At 41.3% G+C, this 8,854-nt stretch overlaps 1 pseudogene; it reads left to right on the top strand.

Moving 5' to 3' along the window:
- Positions 1-3,753: 3,753 nt before the first annotated feature.
- On the top strand, positions 3,754-7,061 carry LOC139181337 (E3 ubiquitin-protein ligase RNF168 pseudogene; annotated as a pseudogene).
- The last annotated feature ends 1,793 nt before the right edge of the window (positions 7,062-8,854 follow it).

Genomic DNA, 8,854 nt, shown 5'->3' with positions numbered 1-8,854 from the left:
TTGACTTCACACTGCAGGATGTCTGGCTCTAGGTGAGTAGCCACACCATCGTGGCTTTCTGGGTCACTACTATCTTTTTTGTATAGTTCTTATGTGTTTTTGCCACTTCTTTTTAATCTCTTTTGCTTTTGTCAGGCCCTTGCTGTTTCTGTCTTTCATTGTGCCCATCCTTGCATAAAATGTTCCCCTCATACCTTAATTATCTTGAAGACATCTCTAGTTTTTCCCATCCTATTGTTCTCTTCTGTGGGTTTTTTTTTTTTTTTTTTTTTTGCATTATTCACTTGAGAAGGCTTATCCAAGACACTTTATTTGTAGAAAAAAATGAAAAATGCATTTAGGAAAAAATCATTCAAAACCCCTGAAACCATCTTATTTGTGGAGAAGAATTCCTAACGGTTGAGTATATATTTGTTTCTGAGACATTTTACTATATAAATATAACTGTTCATCATAGAGCATGGTAGTGAGGTGATAGCCTACTTATTATTTTATACAACTGCTTTCTTTGGAGCAATACCAATGTGGGCTTTCTATGTGGTACTAGTGGTACAAAAACCCATCTGCCAGTGCAGGAGACCCAGGAGACAGGGATTCGATCCCTGGGTCAGGAAGATGACTTCAGGGAGGTCATGGCAACCCATTTCAGTGTTCTTGCCTGGAGAATCCCATGGACAGAGGAGCCTGGCGGGCTAGAGTCCATAGAATCACAAAGAGTCATGATATAGGCCCATGTAAACATAAAAATGGGAATAGAAACACCAATGGCCAATTTAGGTATGATAATTCTAAGAATTGTTAATTATTATTGCTGACTCCCTTGGTTCCCCACAGTTGTAAGTGCTAAACCTGTAGTTGCTCATTAAACCCTCACCACAATCTATGAGGAGGAGCTACTGTTGCCCAACTTTAAACATCAGGGAAATGAGGCACACTGAGGGCAGGGCTAAGCAGTCACAAGACTAAGACGTGAACAGACTCTAGGTGCCTGCTGAGCCCCACATCTAACCAGTGCCCACTGCTACCTCTCACCTGATAATACTCATTGTCATCAGGTCACACAAAGCTTTGGAAAACCATACATAAAAACAAACTCAAAAGGGACTAAAGACTTAAGTGTAAGGCCAGAAATTACAAAACTCTTTATTAAAACATAGGCAGAATAGTCTATGCCAAAAATCGTAGCAAGATTCTCTTGCACCCACCTCCTAGAGTAATGGAAATAAAAGCAAAAATTAACAAATGCAATTTAATAAAACTGAAAAGTTTTTGCACAGCAAGGGAAACGATAAACAAACAACCCTCAGAATGGGAGAAAACAATTGCAAATGAAAAAACTGACAAAGGATTAATCTCCAAAACATATAAGGTGCTCAGTCAGCTCAATATGAAAAAAACAAACAACCCAATCAAAAAAATAGGCAGAAGACATAAACAGACACTTCTGCAAAGAAGACATACAGATGGCCGATAAACACATGATACGATGCTTCAACACTGCTCATTATTAGGGAAATGTCAATCAAAACTGCAATGAAGTACCACCACATACTAGTCAGAATGGTTATTATAAAAAAAAATCTATAAACAATAAATGCTGGAGAAGATACGGAGAAAGATAACCCTCGTGCACTTTTGGTGGGAATGTAAATTGATACAGCCACTGTGGGGAACAATATGCAGATTCCCGAAAAAAACTAGGAATAAAACTATCATATGACCCATCAATTCCACTATTGGGCATATATCCTGAGAAACCCACAACTCAAAAAGAAACACGTACCCTAAGGTTTACTGCAGCACTACTTACAATAGCCAGGACACAGAAACAACCTAGATGTGCATATACAGATGAATGGACAAAGAAGTAGTGGTTCATATGTACAATGGAATATTACTCAGCCATAAAAAGGAACGAATTTGAGTCAGTCATAATGAGGTGGATGAACCTAGAAACTGTTATACAGAGTGACGTAAGTCAGAAAGAGAAAAACAAATATAGTAAATTAAAGCATATCTATGAAATCTAGCCAAATGGCACTGATGAACCTATTAGCAGGGAAGGAATGCAGAAACAGAACAGAGAACAGACTTGAGGACACAGCAGGGGAATGAGAGGGTGAGACAAATTGAAAAAGTAGCACTACACACACACACACTACAATGTGTAGAAGAGACAGCTAGTGAGAAGTTGCTATATAACACAGGGAACCCAGACTGGGGTTTATATGAACTAAAGGGGAAGGATAGGGGGAGGGGAGTGGGGAGGGAGAGGATACACATACATAGTGGCAACTGATTTGGAATGTTGTGTGGCAGAAACCAGCACAACATTGTAACACAATTATCCTCCATTTAAAAATTTAAAATGTCAAACTGAGGTCCAATATTTTCCTCCAATTTAATAACAAGAAATTTAAAGCCCCGATGTTCATCATTTTGGTTGTTATTGGAGGGGAATTTTCTTGTTACATGGAGGAAGGGGCTTCCTCAACCTCTCATCTCTCTTCCTGTCCCTGAAAAATATTACCGTTCTAAAGGCTTTTATGGGGGTGCAGTAAGAATGTACTTGCTTCCCTGCCATTTTATGTTTTACACACTTGCAAGAACAATAGACATCTCTCCTAGGTAAAAAATAAATAATATAAAAAAAGAGCAGAAAAGCAACCTTTCCCCAAAACATACAACCCCAAAACACCTGCTGAATGTTTTTATCTGCATTTCATAGTTCAAGAATATATTATATTCTTTCTTATGCAGGAATTTATATATTTACGCATGTAGGGATGTGTTTGTATACTGATCTACAAAAGGTAACATCTCATTTTAGTTTTCCAACCCTCCTATCACTATAGTGGGTTGACATATGTCCTGAAAAAGACATGTCCAAACCGCACTCCCTGAACCTGTGATGAGACCATTTGGGGAATAAGGTCTGTGGCATGAAACTACATGAAATCATGAAATTGACATTAAATCATCCTGTATTTAGGGTAGACTCTACAATGAATGATTGGTGTCCTATAAGAAAAAGGCGAGAGGGAGAGCGTTGTGACCTCACTAGACCTTTTGAGATTGCTACAGCGCCGACCCCAAGATTAGGCTTCCCTGATAGCTCCGTTCATAAAGAATGTGCCTGCAATGCGGGAGACCTGGGTTCGATCCCTGGGTTGGGAAGATCCCCTGGAGAAGGGAAAGGCTACCCACTCCAGTATTCTAGCCTGGAGAATTCCATGGACTGTATAGTCCACGGGGGTCGCAAAGAGTCAGACACACCAGGGCGACTTGCACTGCACAAGAGAGAGGAGGGTCGGCTCAGAGCCCTGAGAAGTGCACAGGTGCAGTCGACCCCACAGCAAAGGTCAAACGGAAGTTCCTCTGCTGAGGCGGCATCCTGGAAGAAGCTTTGGTCTTTGTGGAGTGGTGGCTTGGGGCCTGTGCACCTCAGCAGTCTCGGGCTTAGCTGCTCAGAACTGAGGGAGAAGCCTCACCTGCGAACAGGGAGGAATGGAACTTGGCGCCTGCCTTGTGCCTCACTACAGAGCCCTGCGCCCACCACTGCCCTACTGCAACGGTTGGCAGTGCCTGGGAACAGTCAAGGTTAGTTTGCTTCCTTTTGGGATACTTGTCTTTAACACCGACAAACACACCGCCTTCTGGGGTCGTACTGTTTTCCTGGCCCACAGAAGACATTTGAAGCTCCCAATCCTGGAATTCTGGTATTGATGTGAATACACCTTATAGCATATTAGAATGGCTGTACTCAGAGATACCATCCCTTCCTTGTTGGAATGCCAGTGCCACATCTGTCTGGAAATCCTCATTGAGCCTGTGACACTGCCTTGCAACCACACGCTCTGTAAAGCATGCTTCAAATCGACTGTGGAGAAGGCACATTTGTGCTGTCCTTTCTGTCGCTGCCGGGTCTCTTCGTGGACTCGGTACCACACCTGAAGAAATTCTCTTGTCAATATGGAACTGTGGGAGATAATTCAAAAACACTATCCAGAGGAATCCCGGCTTAGAGTCTCTGGGCAACAATCAGAGGAAATCATTGATGACTATCTCCCTGTTCGTCTATTAAGTCAACCTGGGGAGTTAAGAAGAGAATATGAAAAGCAGAGAAGCAAGGAGGAGGCAGAGCGATGAGCCATTCAGGAGGGAGAAAACAAAGCCAGTGAAGAATACATACAGAGATTACTGGCAGAGGAGGAAGAAGAGGAAAAGAGACAGGCAGAAAAAAGGCAGAGAGAGATGGAAGAACAACTGAAAAGAGAAGAAGCGCTGGCAAGAAGGCTAAGCCTTAATATTAGCAATGTCTGTGAGGAACGTGTCTCGGCTCTCCTCTCGTATTCCAAAATATCTAATCCAGCCAACAACCGAGTCACAAAGGAAAAGGAAGAGCAAACGAAAAAACACTGGCGATATTCAGAAGTATTTGTCACCAAAATCTCAACTTGAGTCAGCGTCACAGTCTGAAGTTGTAGAAGAAGACAGGAAACCTCCAGGTCCAAGGAAACTGACAGCGGTGATGGGAAGAACCCTACATGGCAAGACACAGAAGTTGAGGAAGATATGCCAGCGCTTTCTCCTCAAATACACCTTGAAGTTCAAAAGCAAGATGCAGAAGCTTCACTGCAGTCACTGAAGTAGACCTCAGTTATGTGCCAGTGGTGGAGAATGGTAGCTTGAAGGAAAAGTGAAAACAAAACAAATCAGTCATGAAAGAGAGTTACGTGTCATCAGTCATGAAGAGCCTAAAGCTGGAGTTTCCTCTTCTGGAGAAACTGCAGTTAAGCCTTATGGCGAAACGGAGAGTGGATGTACAGTGTCAGATGTGACACAGACACTGAAAAATAACACAGCTGTGACAGAAAATGAGGAGTCTCACCTACTGACCAATAAGGACATCTCCAGAGCAAAAAACCAGGAATCTTTGTCTGAAGCAGTCAGCAATCCATGCTATTCTACAAAAAGAAGGAAAATGTTCCTCAAAGTTTCCTCCGAACAAGAGTAAACAAGTTCACTTCACCCCAAAACTGTTAGATTTGGAACGTCTATTTTTTGCGAGACATAAACAAGAAGAACAGGATAGGTTATTAGCATTGCAGCTTCAGAAAGAGGTGAATCAAGAACAAATGAGGCCAACCTGGCTAAAAGGATCCCCAGATGAATGTCAGTTACGAGCTACGTCGTCACCTCCAGGCAAATTACTAAATGGACAGAGGAAGCATGCCAAAGAGAGAAGCTTCCACAGACAAACTGATCTAGAGCATCCAGCACCTCACAGAGCCTGAAAAGTGAGCATTGGCAACCTTCCTTTAGGTTCCAGTTGGAACATTGTTCAGTTAATGCAAGAAAGTACCAAGTTCTACTGTAGATGCTTGTACATAAAATGACTCATTCCCTACAGCCTGGTAAGTCAAAGAAAAGTATTTTTCAGATGTTTCACAGATACACAAAGTAATGCTTGGGTAAGAAGAGTGTTTACAACCTAGTAAAGCTGGATTGTGAAGCTCTATCATAGACTCCTTATAAATTTTTCATTAGTGCTGCTCTGTGGGCACACTCATTGTCCCTAATTAAAGGCCTGTGTGATCACAGAGGCAGAGTATACAGATGTGTTTCTGCCAAACCCAGTTGTAAGCAAGAATTCCACTCCTTTCCTTTTTTTTAATAACTGTGACAGACTAAGTTTAAGTTGACAGTCCTTATGGATGTAAAAATGCCTTGGCCAACTCCCAGGAAATCTTAATGTCCATGCATTTCCCCCCAAGATGCATATTTTAGTGCCTTTGAGCACTTTATTGTCCTGACTAGTAATCAGAGCAACATTATCGTATACCGAGTAACTAAGGAAGCCAGGCAGAGTTTAAAATCTGTTTTCTTGCAAGTTTCTCATTACCTTTGCAGAGCACTTGACATGTATCTTCCACAACACTAATTTCCATCTCTAGTTTGATTGTTTTCAGTATTACAGCATTTTCTTTGACTTCAAATGGGTTAAATCGTGGAGTCAGAAAAATCAGACTTTTCTGGAAAATGATGACTTAGCTGAGAGAAAGGAGAGTTGGTGCAAAAGGAGTTAATCTTGGCTTGAGACTGAGTGGGGTAGATTGAGAATTTGGAAGTACTGGAACTGAGTGGATGATAGACAACTGGGTCTAGGATGGAGTAGCAGGTGGAGTTTGGCAATATATTCTTTCTTGTCTTTCTTTGCTAAATGACACAAAAAGCATGTGCGTTTTACTGCTTTTCACACCATACTATGTAAGCTGCTCTTCCAAAACACAAAACGGGAATTTACTGTAGCAGAGTTATGTCCTAGTATCCTGTGTTATAGAACCTGACTAAACATGTTGTCTCCGTATGTTGTCATTTGTATTGATACTGACTCTTATTTGTGTTTATGCACAAAAATGGAAGAGATGATACTTGGATTTTGCCCTGTCTTACCCCAAAAGTTAAATCAGAGAGCAGCAATTTCACCTGTGAAATTTAACTTAGAGACTGTTAAACTTTTATTTCATTCATATGAAAAACTTGGAGCAAAAAAAAACCCAACAGCTTTAACAGCATTTCTGCTGATGTCTAGTTTGCCATCCTTTTAAGGTTATAATACAAAAAATGTCCTAAAGCTAATAATACTAGCTTAAATTTGTCAGTGATTTTATACATAATTATGCTTTTTGCCTCCAAATTTCATAACTGAAATTCTGTAATTTTGCATACTTGATGACATATACTTCAGTATTGATTGGGTGATAATGGGTAGAATTCTGAAGGTAATTTAAACTTTAATTTCCCCTTTCTCATAAAAGATTGTCCCCTGAGTGATGATTGTGCTGAAATGAAGTGTAGTTAGAAACTAACCAGATTTGTCTAAATAGACAAAAATCTCTCTTTTCATCAAACCTATATTTTTTAAGACCTGTTTTGCTTTACATTTTTAGAACTCCTTGAATTTAAAGTTTCGTAATTACATCTTCCTGGAGTAGTCCATTACCAAAATGGATATAAAATACTGTAATGTATTTAGGATTTACATATATAGCCACTTATTTGTCTGTGTAAAGTTTTCTAACATATTTTTAAGGTAAATTTTAATTTTTCAGTTACTCTTTCTGATGCTCCTATCATAAATGCATTTTTGTGATAAACTAGTAAATGTTTTGTGTCAGTCATTAGTATATACTGATGCGTTTCCTCCCATTTTTTTTCTTCCCATTTTCATGGAAGGGATATGACAGTGTTTAATTTCTCAGGGAGTACTAAAACTGTGCAGAGCTTGAGAATCCGGAAATGAAAATAATTGATAAAAAGAAAAAGAAGAGAAGGAGAGAGAGATGTCATACAGGCAAGAAGGCCATGTGAAGATGGAAGAGGAGATTGGGGCCCTGCTGCCACAAAGGAGCTCCAGAAGCATTCAGACCCAAACTACCCCAGAACATATGGAAGAAGCAGGGTCATGCCCAACATGCTGATTTTGGGCTTTATGTCTCCAGAATTATGAGAGAATACATTTTTTACGTTTCAGACAACATAGTTTGTGAAGTTTTGTTACACAGTCTTCAGGAGCTAATATGCTCACTAAATGCATCCCCAAATGTTCTTGTAAATAATCAACACACTGCATTCTATATTTTTCATGCCTACTGTGAGAGAAATTGCAATAAAGATTTATAAGTAGAAATAAATATAGATAACGTTTCTCATTACCAGGGTTTATAAAATGTATTGTCACTTTCAGAGCTCACAGCATCCCTGTGAGGTAGTCATTGTTACTACTTCCCATTTTGTAATAGGAAAATAAAAAAGGATAACTGAGGGACAGGGAGAAGAAGAACTTGGGGGAGAGGGAAGAGGTTACCCAAGAAAAACATAAAAAGTCCAAAAGAGGCGGAAGTGTGTGTTGTTGTTTAGTCGCTCAGTCGTGTCCGACTCTTTCGTGACCTTGTGGAATGTAGCCCGTCAGGCTCCTCTTCCCATGGGATTTCCCAGCCAAGAATGCTGGAGTGCCGTTTTCTTCTCCAGTGTTACCTCTATAGAACCCCCTTAATTTAAAAAGAGGAGGAAGGGCTCACTGGAGTCATCAGAAATTCCTGAGAGGAGCTGGGCCTGGGATAGTGGGCAGGACCTAAGGGGGCTAGATGGAAAGGAGGGGATGGGGAGTCCATCCTGACTGGAGTGAAGAGTGGGGGTGCCAGGTGAGCAGACAGGGCTCAGAGGCAACTGATGGGACACTCCAGGGATCTGAGGCCATCCGGGTGTAGGACTGATTGGGGAAGGACCATAGTTGCTTCCATGGGACACTACACTGCCCCTTTATACACTGATATGGTGTACAACGTGGGTAAGGAGTAAAGTGCCCCGTGTCTGTCACTGGTCTACAGGGCAGAGAAGGACCAGGTCCGCTGACAGTAGGGAAGCTGAGCTGATGCTAAGTTCCCAGAGCCTCCTTTAAAGTAAGAAGCAGGCATAAAGCAGAAGGATTCATGACTAAGGGGTCCCCCACACCTCCTGGAGACCATAACACTCTCTTTAGTTTCTCTCTGACCCCAGGTCCTTTGGACTCCATCTGCCAGTGAGGTCCTGTCTGCCTCCTGGGGTCACATTCCTAACCAGAACACTCTGTCCACTCGTTAGCTCTCCCCATGTTCTGGTCTGTTCCATCTCTGCATCGTCACTGAGATCACTCAGGCATTTCTCCTCCTTTGTTGCCTCAACCCCTTTCATCAGCTCGGTGAGGTGTATCCCAACACTGTGCTTTCCTTCACACCTATTATGATTTATTCCTTATAATGTTTCTTTGAAGAATTCAATGATTTGCACTCAGAAGTTATATAGCTAAGAG

Source organism: Bos indicus, chromosome X (assembly GCF_029378745.1).
Source record: "Bos indicus isolate NIAB-ARS_2022 breed Sahiwal x Tharparkar chromosome X, NIAB-ARS_B.indTharparkar_mat_pri_1.0, whole genome shotgun sequence".
NCBI lineage: Eukaryota > Metazoa > Chordata > Mammalia > Artiodactyla > Bovidae > Bos > Bos indicus.
Note: the sequence above shows the minus strand (reverse complement) of the source record. Positions and strands in the feature narration are given on the sequence as shown.